The following is a 14,306-nucleotide window of genomic DNA, read 5'->3' as shown; positions in this document are numbered from 1 at the left end:
CATACTGATGGGTCACAGAAAGCCTGCTTTTGACTGTCACGGGACTTTCCTCATGTGAACTGTTGAAGTTCTGCATGTGATGTTATGTCTTACATATTCTTGATGATTTCAACTTTAACAAATTATCTTTTATCCATGCTCTCCTCTTTATTCTTTAATTTATTGCATGCAATGTTTCCCCACTTTTCCTTTTATGTGTATCTGTCCCATGTAAAATATGTCCCCTGGGACACCGTAACCTCCTAGGGTAGAGATAAGGAATAAAGTGAAAGATACCCTGGGCCCTTTAAGAAGGCAAATCAGAGCCAAATTGCTGGATTTTGCTAACTCTCATTTGTTTCAACAGATGATTTATCACCAGGGTTTTCTCTCACATCTCTGAAACAAACACCAGATGCTTTCCATGTTTCCTTATTTCTCCAGCCACTTCAGATTCAGCCAGCATCAATTCCAATACCTCAGTGAGGGCCCTATTTGTGCAGTCTGACAATAAAATCCATATCTTTATTCACAGCATTTAGTGAATTCCTAAAATGGGGTCGATGGCATCTTAATGGTTATTTCATTGCTGGGTCAGCTTTTAGCAGACCCATAGAATAAAGATGGATGCAAGCCTATGGAAGCCAAGACCCCCATCACTGTGGTGGCACAGTGCAGAAATTGCAAGCAAATTAGGAGGGAGGCTGGTCATGGGAGCTGATCTCTAGGCAAATAGTGTGAGCACCAGTTCTGACTTTTCCCTAGAAAGAGGTGGAAAGAGGAAAGAGGGATCAGCAGCCTTTCTCACTGGGTTTTAGCCCATGAAGGTGGAAAAAAAAAAATCAGTTGTATAAAGTCTCATGAATATCCCTACATGCTTCCTTTATTCTAGTCATCTGATGGGACATCATGAAACTTAGCATTGGTTTTTGGAGGGAAAATAGGAAGGAAGAGCAAAAGGCAATACATCAAAGAAGTTCCTTCTGAATAAAAGACCCCCAGCAGGCAAGTGCCAGGTGAGATTCCACTTGTCCCACAGTTTTGAACTGAGTCAGCAGACCCCTATTATGACATCACTAATTTACCTGGCCTTTTCAGCCTTGGGTATAAAAAAGTGCCCAGCTACACTCTGTGAAAGCCTGCAAGTTGCAAGACAGTGAGTGGGGAACTTCTAGCAGGGTGTCATTAAACACTGTCTCTGCTGTTCCACAACTACTCAGTCACCCCAGTATCTTCTAGGCCACTGACCCCACATTTGACCACTATCATTCAATTAGGAATTTATTTTTCCCAGTGTCTAATTGGAATTTTCTTAATTTTCTCACAAGTGCTGAACAGAATGGAAAAATCTCTTCCCTGGACACTAATGCAGTCCAATGACTGGCTGGCCTTTCCCACAGGGAAACGCATCTGACATGCTGAACTTCTCCATTAAGATTCTTGCAACTCCCTCCTTACACCAGGACAAGTTTCTCAGAGAAAGCAGGAAATTGTAACAATTGGGGTGGTCATTGCTCTGAACAAACACAAGTTGAGCGGGTGGTGAGCACCATTTCAAATGTGACCTGTGGGCTTGAACTCAGGCCCCCCTGTGTTCTCCTGTGTGCCATAAAGAAATCTTTCAAGAAAATTTTTATTCTGCTTCCATTACGGATTCCCAATATTTATAGCTTTAAATGCTTTTATGCAGGGAGAAAGACAAGGAAACATCATTATCATGTTTCAAAAAGACAGTGGAGTGCTTTTTCATCTCCATTACTGAGAAATTGAGTCAACTTTACTCTATATAAATTCTGTCTCTGAGAGCTTTTGTTCAAATCATATTTTCTACTTAACAAAACTTGATTTACTGAGGGGGATATGCTAGGAAGAGATGGTAGGGAAATATTAGCATTTTGTTGGAAATTTTAATATTGATATTAAGTGGCACCAAAACCCAGACAAATTGGTCCTTTTATTAACATAGATGGCTAGAAACTAAATGTTTTTCTTCTACTGTTTCTTCTTCTTTTCCTGCTTTTATTACTCCAGCCCTACACATCACACCATTTTCTCCTGTGTGAGATCTTGCAATGGTATCATCCATGATTTTTTCCACAGTACATGTACTGAAATTATGGACAACATGGTGTCTATAAAAGAAGTGAAAGGCAAATAGCAATGGCTACCTCCAAGCAGAAAGCAGATGAGCTTTTCCCACAGGGGTCTACCAGGACAGCCTGCAAACTGATTAGGTGATGGCCACAGACCCTCAGCTGAGGTACGCTCTGTTAGTGATAATTCTGATTTTAGACCTTCATTCAATCCAGTTGGTCACAGCTCATCGTAAGGATCCCAGAAAAATGTTTTTGTTTTTTTTTTGTCTCCATGTGTTGGGTGACCCAAGAACAGTTCTCCTTTGCAATGAGCATATTGAATTGTGAAGCCAAATATGATATGTCTGAATGTTATTAAAGTCATGCATAATAATGATATATATTTCATTCCTTTTTCTCATCACTGCTTTAATCTTGCTGAACATAAACTTATATTTCACCTGTAAGATGAAAAAATGTGATTTTTTTTATACAGGGAACAGCAATATCAGGACAATACCAATAGAAAACATGTTAATATATCACACATCCATATAAGATCATTAGGAGTCACTAAGTCTGACATCAGATTAGAGATGTGGAACTACTTTGAATGATTCCAGCTTGAACTGAGGAAAAATATTTGAGCTTTACTTAAAAATTGGCTGAAGCAAAGAAATTACCATCAGCTTTGTTTACTGCTCCAAGCTGATAGCGATACTTAATCTTCCAAACTACCATCTTATTTTCAACATGATTGTATTCACTTGCTGCTTTCCAGCCCACATACTTTGGTATTTCTGCATGAAACTTGGTGAGGTAGTTCCTCTTTCTCTCAAAACCTGATCTAATGATCTTTTTCAAATCTATAGGAAGAAAAACATTGTTTGGCTCAGGAAAAAGCGAGTCAATGCTTTTTGAATTATTTCTTGTTGGTCTGCCAGGACTCAAGCTAAATTCTCTTAACTCTGCTCCTGATTCATTGATCTTTACAGCAGGCTTACCCAGAACCTGTTACTGTCACTGGTAAGCAGTCACACAGGCAAATAACACATTTACACCATTGATGAAACTCGGCTCAATAACTACTCATGAGGGAGCCAGTGATTCATAGCTTGATGCAATGGAGGAGAGTATGCTGCTTGAAAATGGTTTCCAGCTGTTCATTTAAATGTGTATGCTAAACACCACTAAAAAGATGCTGAAATGAAAAGGCCAAAGAAGTAAAAAATACTGGTGTTAAAAAAAAGTGACAAACAAATAAAAAAATCAGGACTACTGTTACACATTCTTTGTAAAAAGAGAAAAACCCCACAAAAATAAAATATGAAGTCTGAAAGAAAGAATTAACAGGTTCAGATCAGCCTTCCAGTACTGTGTAATTCTCCATCGCTCATTTTTCACACCTCCAGCACAGCCTTTCCCTTGCTTTCTGTTTTGTGCTGCAATGGAAATGCACTGCTGAATCTCTACTGTTGACATTATACATTGTTTGTTAAGTATATAGAACATATTTTGAAAGAAACACATCCCAGGATACATCAAGTTATGTCAGACTGTGATAGGATTTCTCAGAGTGTTCAAGGCTGGTGAAGCAGAAGAATTTGCTTATGGTGAGGACTAAAATGACTGCTTCGTTTGGTGGCTTGAGATGGGTTGATTATAGGGTGTTGTAGGCTTATGTTGGTGCATGAGGAACTTATTAAATAGTATTTCACCATATTGTATAGTAGCTAGCATAAGCAACAGGCATATTTTTATCATGCACAATAATGTATGTTTGAACTTTAGCACATTAAAATCTTCTATTTCCTGTTAAGTGATCTATTTCTAGTCACCTAGAAATAGCCTATTTTGAAATCCACACAGTTTTTAGAAAAAACTTTGAGCATTAACACATGATAATTTACTTCTGAGGTGAAATAAAGATCGGACTGGAAAGAAGACATTTTTAAGGAATTATGAAATGAATGTAATTAACCCTTAACCACTTTCCACTTAACTAATTAACTGCTTAACCCTAAAGTATTTGTAAAAAATATAGTGGAGGGTGTGATGATCTGCAGACTTTAAATCACACTCAAAAGCCTCTTTAAGAAGTACCTTCTAGCTAATCAAGTATCTATGGAATTGCTGCAGGAATTGCAAGGAGTAATTTCATACCTAAGTAGGAGATTAGGAGATCAAATAATATTCTCTGTAATTCTATCATTCAGAGCTTTCACAGAATAAAAGGTCTTTCTTCTGCAGCTCTCCAAGCACTTAAAAAATTAATGCATTAAACTTAATCATGGATACATCATCTGCCCCTTTCTCAGCTGGGAAAACTGAGGCACAGGGAAGCTACGGAGCTGGCATTTTCAGAAGTGGTCTGGAATGCTGGGTGCCATCCCTTTGAGATGTTCAGCATTTGATGCACAAAGAGGAATTAGATACATCACATTAAATGGTCAGAGCTCCTGTGCTCTACTTGTGCAGTGAAAGTATAGAGATGGCAGCAGGAGACTGACATCCTCACATCTTCATTTTCTCTTTTATTCTTCTCCTCCAGTGCTAAACAAAGCTTAGCACATTGCACTGGCAACAGTGATTCCACATGACCGAGTGGATCTCCAAGTGCATTTCTCATCTCTTGAAAAGAGAGCCTCCATGTTCAATGTGTGGATCCAAAGTCCACCCAGTAGACTGAGGAAGGCCAGAAAGTGTAATGAAAAGTAGGAGTGAATTGCGAGGCGCTAAGAATGTTGCTTCTGATGCCCAAATCTAAAATAATCTGCTGCTGCTCCGCCTTGCCTTTTACCCAACAGCAATCCACATACCCTAACACATTATGGTGTTGCAATCATTACCCACCAACCTTTAGAAATACAGAAAAAAGACAACGATAACCTGGAGTTATCCCTGCCTAGTCCCAGTCCCTAGTGTAAGAGCTTTGACCTCTCAGCCTGTCTCACAATGATGTCTCCAAGCACAGGCATACATAAGCTGCCTGTGCTACATTTTTGGCCTTCTCCCTTGAGTACTTGCTCTGGCCAATTTTCCTAATCGGTGATCAGTGATCACCAGACCAACAAATGGGCCATACACACCCAGCAGATGGCAGTGGCTGTGCTCAAGCATGACAGCTCTTTGCACACAGAACTGGCAGCAGAACAAAGCAGAATGCTCAGGCTACCAAGACACAGCTCTGCCTCTGCTCTGAGCCTTAAGTAGAAAGCATTTTTCTACCTGCAAAGGCACCTGAGTGTCCTATTGAAGGTCTGGAGCATTTTTTGCTGTAAGCTAGAAATGTGCCTGGGAAGCAGAAGAGTTTTACTTACTTCTGCTTTCTAGGACTCCATAGAAGGCAATTCATTTGGGTGAATCCATAGTGTTTGACATAAGTGTGCAGGAGAAATAGCATCAGTAGTACTATTCAGCCCAGGGACACACTATCAGCAGGAGTAGCCATACCTGTGACTCTAGAGGAGCCACTATCCTTTGAAGGACCCTAAAGTTTAAAGATGTACTCTATGGTTTTCTATTTGTCCATGTATCCTACTTCCAAAACCTCCTGGAAATTCCCAACAGCCATCTCCAGCACTTGCTTCCATGTTTCTTGGGGTGGAAGGAGTAATTGAGCTCACTGCTAAGAGAACTGTTCTTTATCCTTATATTAGGGCATTTTGGGAATCATCCAGCCCAATTTCATCTAATCACACTCTTCTTGAATCTAATAGATAATTCCTCTTATGCTAGTATTTAATAGCTGTGAATATAGAGAAAGCAAATTTTTTGGTTGTTTTTATTAGGTAACAACTTCAGTTATAGGCTAGAGCTCCATTATGCAGGGACTTGTAAAAATAGCACTCAAAATAAGCTTGTAGATGGTTATAATATCCCTCAGGCCTTTGTCATGTTATTTTTTTAAGTGGAGGAGAGTTTGAAGACAGATGAAACTAATCTACTTTATAATTCATACCTTTACATAATTTTGATTAACTCATGTAATAAGGAAGTCCCAGAGCATCCCCATGGAAACCGACTCTGAAGTAACTTGTCTGCATGCACCTCACAAAAAGAAGTCCAGAGCAGAAGCCAGTATACCCATTATACTCTCAGCAGCATCTCACAGGGGACTGCCAAATTTGTCTTGTGACAGAGCATTTCCATTTGTGCTTCCCAGTGTTTGCACAGGTATTTTATGACATTGGCAAATGAGATATGAGTTTGTGTTACAAAGATTGGTGCATATTTCATGAGTATGCTGTCCTAAATGCAGATAGTCTCTCCCCTCATACCTGCTGGAAATCGAAGGCATGTAAGAGTGCAACACAGCCACACTATTTAAATCAATATGTTGTCCTTTGCCATTAACCTTTCCATTCACCTCCAGAATTGCTCCTTTCCAAATCAATTGGAATCAGTTCTGTGCATGAGCTTTCTGAAAGTACCATAAGCAACTTTACAAAAAACAAGCAAGAATACTTGATGTGGTTCATCTCCACATCTAAACTTGTGACAAAGAAGCTGGGTAGGCAATCTAGGTGAGGAGCTTACAGCACAGCATTTGGGAGCCCTGGAGGGAGCAGGTGGAACTGGCAATATCCCTGAATTTTGCATATTGCTGACTGCAAGGGAAAGCGAGGGCACGTCAGTTTGACAAGTGTGAGTTAGATTGCAAGACAGGTCTGGTCCCACCTTGCTGAAGACAGTAATTGTACTGAAGAGGCTTCCATTCAAGTTGGAATTCAAAGAGCTTTCAAAGAGCTCATTTAAAAAAAAAAAATACATCTGCTTCATGTAGCACCTCTATAACAGAGACACTGTCTATGGTGGAAATCATTAAGACCCACTGGAACAGAAGCAATCATCCATCTGCAAAACAGGAACATAATAAAAAACAGACTGAGAATCCCTGCCGTAGAATTAACTGAACTGGATGCAAATTATGTTTTTTCTCTCTGCATAAAGCACTCAGAGTTTTTTGTGATCTATCTGTATTGCATGTAACAGTAGAGTGTTATCCAAAGGTAGATTAAATTAAACTTCTCCTCCTCTCAAGGGTCATTCCTTTTAGCTGGAAAACAATCCCAAAGTTAAGAGACTTTAGTGTAAGATTTACTGCTCACATTTAGACCATAGTTTTAACATATGTGCAAGCAATAACAAAGAGCAATTCAACTGAAGAACTGAAAAGTACATTTATGGCAGAGACCCAGACTTACATTTAAGAGTGAAAATGTGTTTTAAAATATAACTTTTATAACTAAACTTACTGGTCCACATTTAAAGTAGACTACCAAAGGAATTACAAGCAGCTACAACATTGCTACCCTGAGAGTTTGTAAATAAAAATAAGTGTAAGAGCTGAAGTTGTGGCTACAGTTCTGTCCATCTAGATATGGTAAAACAAACAATGGAGATGTTCTTTTTTCAAAACCTACATTTTCATGGCTTTTTTTTTTGTTGTGGTTTAATCTGACAGGCAGCTAAACACCACACAGCCACTTACTCAGTCCCTGTTCCAATCCTGTGGAATGAGGGACAGAATTGGGAAAAAAAGTAAAATTTGTCGGTTGAAATAAAGGCAGCTTAACAGAATAGAAAAGGAAGTGATGATGATGATGATGATGATAATAATAACAATAACAATAATAACAATAACAATAATAATAACGATAATAATGATAATGATAATAATAATTTTATTATTATAAAATTATTATTATTTATAAAAAAAGTGATGTATGATGCAATTGTTCACCACCTGCTAACCTATACCCAGACTCTTCCTGAGCAGCAGTCCCTGGCCAGCTTCCCTCTTGGTTTATATCCAGAGCATGATGTCATAGGATATGGAATATCTTTTGGGTCATTAAAGGTCAACAGTACTGGCTGTATCTCCTCTTAGCTTCTTGTGTGCTCCAGTCTAGTCACTGGTGTAAGAAGCTGAAAAATCCTTGAGTTATAGTAAATATTCTTTAGCAACAACTAAAACATTGGTGTGTTAGCAACATTATTCTCATCTGAAATCCAAAACACAGAACTGTGACAGCTACTGGGAATTAAAGGAACTCTATCTGAGCTGAAACCAGGACACTCTGGTGAAGGAAATAGTTAAGGATTTGGCATACCTCAAACTTACCTGCCAAGTCTTTTAAGCTGGAGTAAATGCAGTGGTTTAATATTCTTGCATGATCACCCTAGATCTTGTCCCAACACGGAAACCTAGACACAGATGCCTTTGTTTCTGCCAGAAGGAACAGAGAAATGGTCTATAATTCTTAGAAGAACATCTATTTACTTAGCAAAATAGGCACAATACCCAAGAGATGAAAAAGGAAAGCCATGAGCCAATGTCTTATGTCAAATGTAAAATTGCTTCTGAAATTGGCATTTTTTGTCTTCCAGAAATACTTAGGGTGTGGAGAGGAGAAACAAATCTCAGACCTTAGGAAAATGTTTTCTTCTACCTCTGAAGCACATTTCACATTTTCTTTCAAAATTGCCTTTAACCATATGTTCCTACTAATACTAGAACAAGATTCCAGTTGTAAGCCAGGGTCTTGGTATCTTGTCCATCTTGAAAACTACTGTGTTATAATATTTATCATTAAATAATTGACATTTGTTTTAGTTTTTCCTCAGCAAACTACCACATGTGACCCTCCTTGCTTTGGCTTTATAGAAATCGTTTGCACATTTTTTCCTAGCTTGCTTATTTGACGCCTAGGTCACTTTTGCTGTCAGAATCTATTTATTTAATAAAACTGATTTTTTCCCTTCTCAAGATATAGTGAAAAATGTGCAAGATCTCCCGGTACAGGGATGTCGGTTACTAGGAAACACAGTCTCCAGAGACCAGACTAGAAGCACAAGCCTTGGACTACAAAGATTTATTTGGGAAAAGTTCCTACAACAAGGGTTGGAATTAAAATAATAGTAATCTAAACAAATGCCTTTGCTGAAGGACAAGTTTGTAGAGAGAAATGGCTATCTGTAAGAGTCTTACAACAGTCTTCTCTTATTCTAAGAAGATGGTTTATGTAATAGTCCAAATTTGGTAGATATCTCTCAAGAAAGAAATGGAAACACTCAAGTAGAAAACCAAAAAACAAACAAAGGGGTTTATGAATCATATAATGGTTTGAGTTGGAAGAAACCTTTGAAAGGCCATCTAGTCCAACTCACCTATAATGAGCAGGAATATCATCAACTAAATCTGGTTGCTCAGCCCCATCCAACCTGACTGAATATTTCTAAAGATGGAATATCTGTCACCTCTCTGAGAGACTTGTGACAGGGTTTTACCATCCTCATTTTAAAACCACTTCTTTTTATATCTAATCTAAATAACTCTCCTTCAGTTTAAAAGCATTGCCCCTCGTCCTATCACAACAGGCTTCCTAAGAAGTTTATCCCCGTCTTTCTTTTAGGCCCTTTTCAAGTACTAGAAGGCCACAATAAATCCTCCTCAGAGCTTTCTTTTCTCCAGGCTGAACAACCCCAACTCTATCAGCATTTCCTCATAGGAGAGGTGCTCCATCCTTCTAATAGTCTAATAAAATCCATCTGCTTTGAATTGAAGAGATTTCTGCTCTTTTTTGGGATGGATTCTTACAAAGACACATTCTGTTCACAATTGCACTTGACTAATTAGGAACTTTGTCACAATTCTGCATTTGAGATATGTTGTCCAAAGCTTTTCTTAAATCACTTTCTGTCTCTCCTATGAGAAAGCCCACAACACCCAGTAGGTTATATTGTTTGAAATTCCTCAGTGAGGTCTGGAAAATATGCAAAATAGGAAATGATCAAGCCAGGAGTCACTGAAGACAAATTTAATCCAAAACATTTATAGTACTGAAGCAAAGCCCCAAAAGGATCAATGTGTTACTTATTTAGAATGACATATTTTAGAAAGAGAGTTGTAGGGGAAATCATCCCTTTTTAGCCACTTGTAGTTTCACTCATCTATCACCAAACAGCATAATACATGTCCCAAGGAGATATGAAGTGAAAGAAGATCCCCACATTCAAGTGTCCTGAATGTCATCCCAGTAAAATGTAAAGCCTCCTTGGAAAATTCCTAGAGAGGCTGTCAGCTGATAACCTATTATGTCCGCTCTGAAAGGAGCATGCAAGAAAGCACTGCCTCTGGCTATTTGTCTTAGATGTAATTAGTGTGTGTCAGATGCTGTCATGTTCCAAAACACAGAGTGGAGGTAACTGCAAGAGCCAGCTGGAGCCTGGCCCTGTGAAGTTGGTGCCAGGCAGTTTGAAACAAACACTGGCCTTTCCCATCCAGCAGTTTGCAGTGCTAAACTCATTGAAGGCAGGCAGGCAGCCAGGGGCACACTCGTGGAGATAAGCATATATATATATGATGGGGTAGATACCAGACGAGGAGGTAGCCTTAATTTTGGTAAGTTGTTCTCATGTGAACAGAAGAATAACAAACTTGCCAACTGTTACTTTAAAGAAAACCAACAAAACAAAACAAAACAAAACAAAACAAAACAAAAACCAAAACAAACTAATAACAAGGTATTTTAAAATAAGCAAACAAACCATTTAGGTCAGTGAGCATCAAGATAACAGTTCTGAAAATGTTCATGGTCTCGCTTGGGAAGACAAATTTGAAGCCTATGTACCCTTTCATGCTTAGCAGACTGAAATGTCTCTAGAATAACAAAAGGTTCTCTTGGATTCTCACCTCAAAGGCTGGAAGAATTCTCCAGGTTACAGGGCAGGTGTGTTTTCACATAGCACTGAAGACTGGTGATTGACCCCACCGTTAAAAAGCAACCAGAATGGCCTCAGAAAAATTGAGGGACATCAATCAACCAAGGATAACTGTAGCTGGGTCTACTGTGGTGTAGTTTTTATCACAGGCAGTTGCAAATATGCTTTTTTGGTTTACTCAAAATATTAAATTATGCAGAAAACATAGGGAATGTGAAGTTGATCAGAGAGACCAGGAAAGATGATGTCCCTTAGAGAGGGATTCATGGCCATTTACAGAGAAAGAGTCAGTGTCCCATGTACTTACTTCCAGGGGCCTCCAAAGAAATGGCCTTAGTAGATACACAAAATTGAAAAGGCACAGAAGCATGTAATCAACTTGCTAAATTCCAACGTTGGTATTAAAAGGGAAGAGCTCCTTTCGTAAGCCTTCAGTCTGGTATTTCATTCATTCATTCATTCATTCATTCATTCATTCATTCATTCATTCATTCATTCATTCATTTCCATGCTTGAATTTGCGGGTGGAACTGCCAGTTTAGAGAAAGGAAAATCATTGCATTTGAATTTTGCTGATTATTTGACCATGCTAAGCAGTTGGGACAATACATCAAGAACATCAGCATAGTAGAATCACTTTTCAAACATTTCTCTCTCCAAACCCACAAGAAGAATTGTCACATGTTCTACATCAACTGATACACAGCAAATATTAAAAATAGTAAAACCTGGGCAGCAGCAACTAAAAGCACTTGATATAGTGTCAGTTAAATACGAGAAACATTTAAGTGTACATGGTTTGGACTACCAAAATCAGGTTGTACCCATTAGTAGATATGTGGTTTAACAAAAAAAAACCCCTCTTTTCTTAAATAATTCTAGAAGCTTGAACTTCCCTCTCTGTTCATTAGTCATGGACTCATGTACCTGATGGGACACGTAAATGTGAAAGAAAAACCATCTTAGGTGTAATATACAAAGGGAGGTCAAGGGATGGCCATATCAGCTTGTAATTGTGACAGCTCACTGCAATCGACAGCTGTGGGCAGTGGTCTTTGAGCAAGTAATTTCCTGATCCCTGTGGAAGCCTGGTATTTGCATGTGGTGTGGGTGGACTCTGGCCAGCAGCCAAGCTCACACAGCCACTCCCTCCCTCCTGTCTTCTGTGACATGGAGAGAAAATAGAAAGGACCTGAGGAGACTTGTGGATCAAGATAAAAATAGTTTAGTAGGTGAAGCAAAGTTGTACATGCTAGCAAGGCAAAGGAGGAATTTGTCCACTGCTTCTCTTTCAGCAGCAGCCAGATGTTTAGCTGCTTCCTGGAAAGCAGAGCCTTTGAGTGCCAGTGGTTGTTTTGGAGGACAAGTGCCATAAAAGTATTTTCCTTTTCTTTCCTCTATCCTTAAGTTTTGATTGCTGAGCATGGCACAATGTTGCATGGAGTATTTCCTTTGTCCGTCTTGGTCAGATGTCCTGCCTGTGGCCCCTCCCAGTTTATTAACTACCCAGCCTACTCTCCAAAGGAGGCAGAGTGGGAAAAAGATGCATTCTTGACATTGTGCAAGCACTGCAGAAATAGCTGAAGGCTGGTGTGTTATCAGCAAGTTTTTAATCACAAATCCAAAACCCAGCACTGTATAGCCTGCTATGAAGAAAGTACACATGGATTCATAAGACAATACCAAACAGGGGAAATAAGGAGAGAATCACAGAAATTGCAGTTGTCAACAGGAGCTAGTGAGGAACAAAGTCTTAACATCTTCAATCCTAACCAAAAATTCTAGTGCTAGACCCAGAGGAATACAGTGGGTGATACTTCATTGCAGGATATGGACTTCATATCTGAAATAACACCCCATCCAACCAGTATAACAAGCTACAAGAATGGGAGATGTCTATTACAACATCCTAGGAAATATCTATTAATGACAACTGCATTAACTACAATAAGTGAATGCCTAAACAACAACTGCATGTGGCATTCTAATTTCGTCCTTGTTTCTATGCTAGGAGGAATTTTCAGGTCATGAACAAGAGAGCATTGCTGATGTAATTCAGCAGAGCATAAGAACTGTTCATTTGCTGGAGGTTCTTACCCAGAGATAAAATATACTGGATCAGCTGATGTATCAGCATGTACAGCTCTTCCCCCATCTTCACCAGTTAGGACCAGACAATATTCTGTGACTCTCGTCTTAGTGATAGCATCAAAAAATTCAAAAAGCCTGGCAAATTATTGGTAACAGTGTTAAGACCCAGAGATTGACACAGAAGTTCATAGAAGGAGAGCAAACCCAGTGCTGTATTAGCAGGAAAAGTCTGGAAATTGCAAGAATTTAATATCAAAGTCTTATCAACCTTGTCAGTCACCTTCTTTGTTCTCCCAGGAAGAATCAGAGTAAGGTGGCATAAATCCAAGAACATACTACTTTTGAAGCTTTGTCTGTCCTAGACAAGGAGAAGTTGCCAGACTGTTCAGCTGGAGGTGTCTGCAGAACGGCACACACATTTGACATGTCCTCAAGTGTCGTAAAAGGAAAAATGATGCATAATACTTCATCTAATGCACTAACCTTTTATGTGTTTTAGTTTTCCTTTTCCTATTTACCTAGCTTTTCTGTATCTTTATTGCTTTGTCACCTTACTTTCATGGGATTCTTCTGCTTAAATAGACTAATAAAAAGCATAACAAAAGTTGTCAGTTTTGGTGGATAGAACATCAGGAATGTTTTTACACAGTCCATTGTGGAGTTTATGAACAGTGTGAGTGACTCCCTCAGCAGAATCCTCCCTGTATGTGGAACACAAAGGGCACACCCCCCTTGGCATCGAAAAGCCTTGGCCTAGTTCTTTAAACCTAGCCCTTTACCCCAGCCCTTTTTCCTTACCTACCGAAAATGTCCCCCGAAAAAACCCATATGACCTCAAACCCTGTGAATCTTGGACATTTTCTAAGCAAGGCTGAAGGATATTTTGTGTAAGGCCATCATTGCAGAACAGCCCCTTGAATCACGTACTCACAGTGTTTCATTTGCTATGTTGGTTCTGCTCCAGGGAAGGGGGATATTTTTGTGAGACAGATGTGAGATAAGAGGCATGAAGCTGCTTTTCATTAGATAAGAGAATACAGTTTCCGTGTGCCTTGCTGATCACTGGCTACTGCAATAACCTTCTGACTGCTGAGGTATGATGGAGCAGTCCATTTAATTTACACTTACTGGGAGCTGGCTCTCCTCATACACCATCTGATGTTCAGAAAAGAATCCTTTCTAACTTTTCCCCTTTCCTTCCCAATATGCCCCATGCCCCTCAGCCATAGTCATGCATATGGTGGGCCTGCTCTTCATGTGGAAGGTCTGCAGGGACCAGTTGTAAATACGCAAATCAGCAAGCAAATATTATATAGTATGGAGTATTTCTACGAGAAGACAATGTGTGTGTGTGTGTGTGTGTGTGTGTGTGTGTGTGTGCGCGCGTGTAGAGGAACACATCAGAATTGTTGAACAACATCTTCTGCTTCATAA

Source organism: Poecile atricapillus, chromosome Z (genome assembly GCF_030490865.1).
Source record: "Poecile atricapillus isolate bPoeAtr1 chromosome Z, bPoeAtr1.hap1, whole genome shotgun sequence".
Lineage (NCBI taxonomy): Eukaryota > Metazoa > Chordata > Aves > Passeriformes > Paridae > Poecile > Poecile atricapillus.
Note: the sequence above shows the minus strand (reverse complement) of the source record.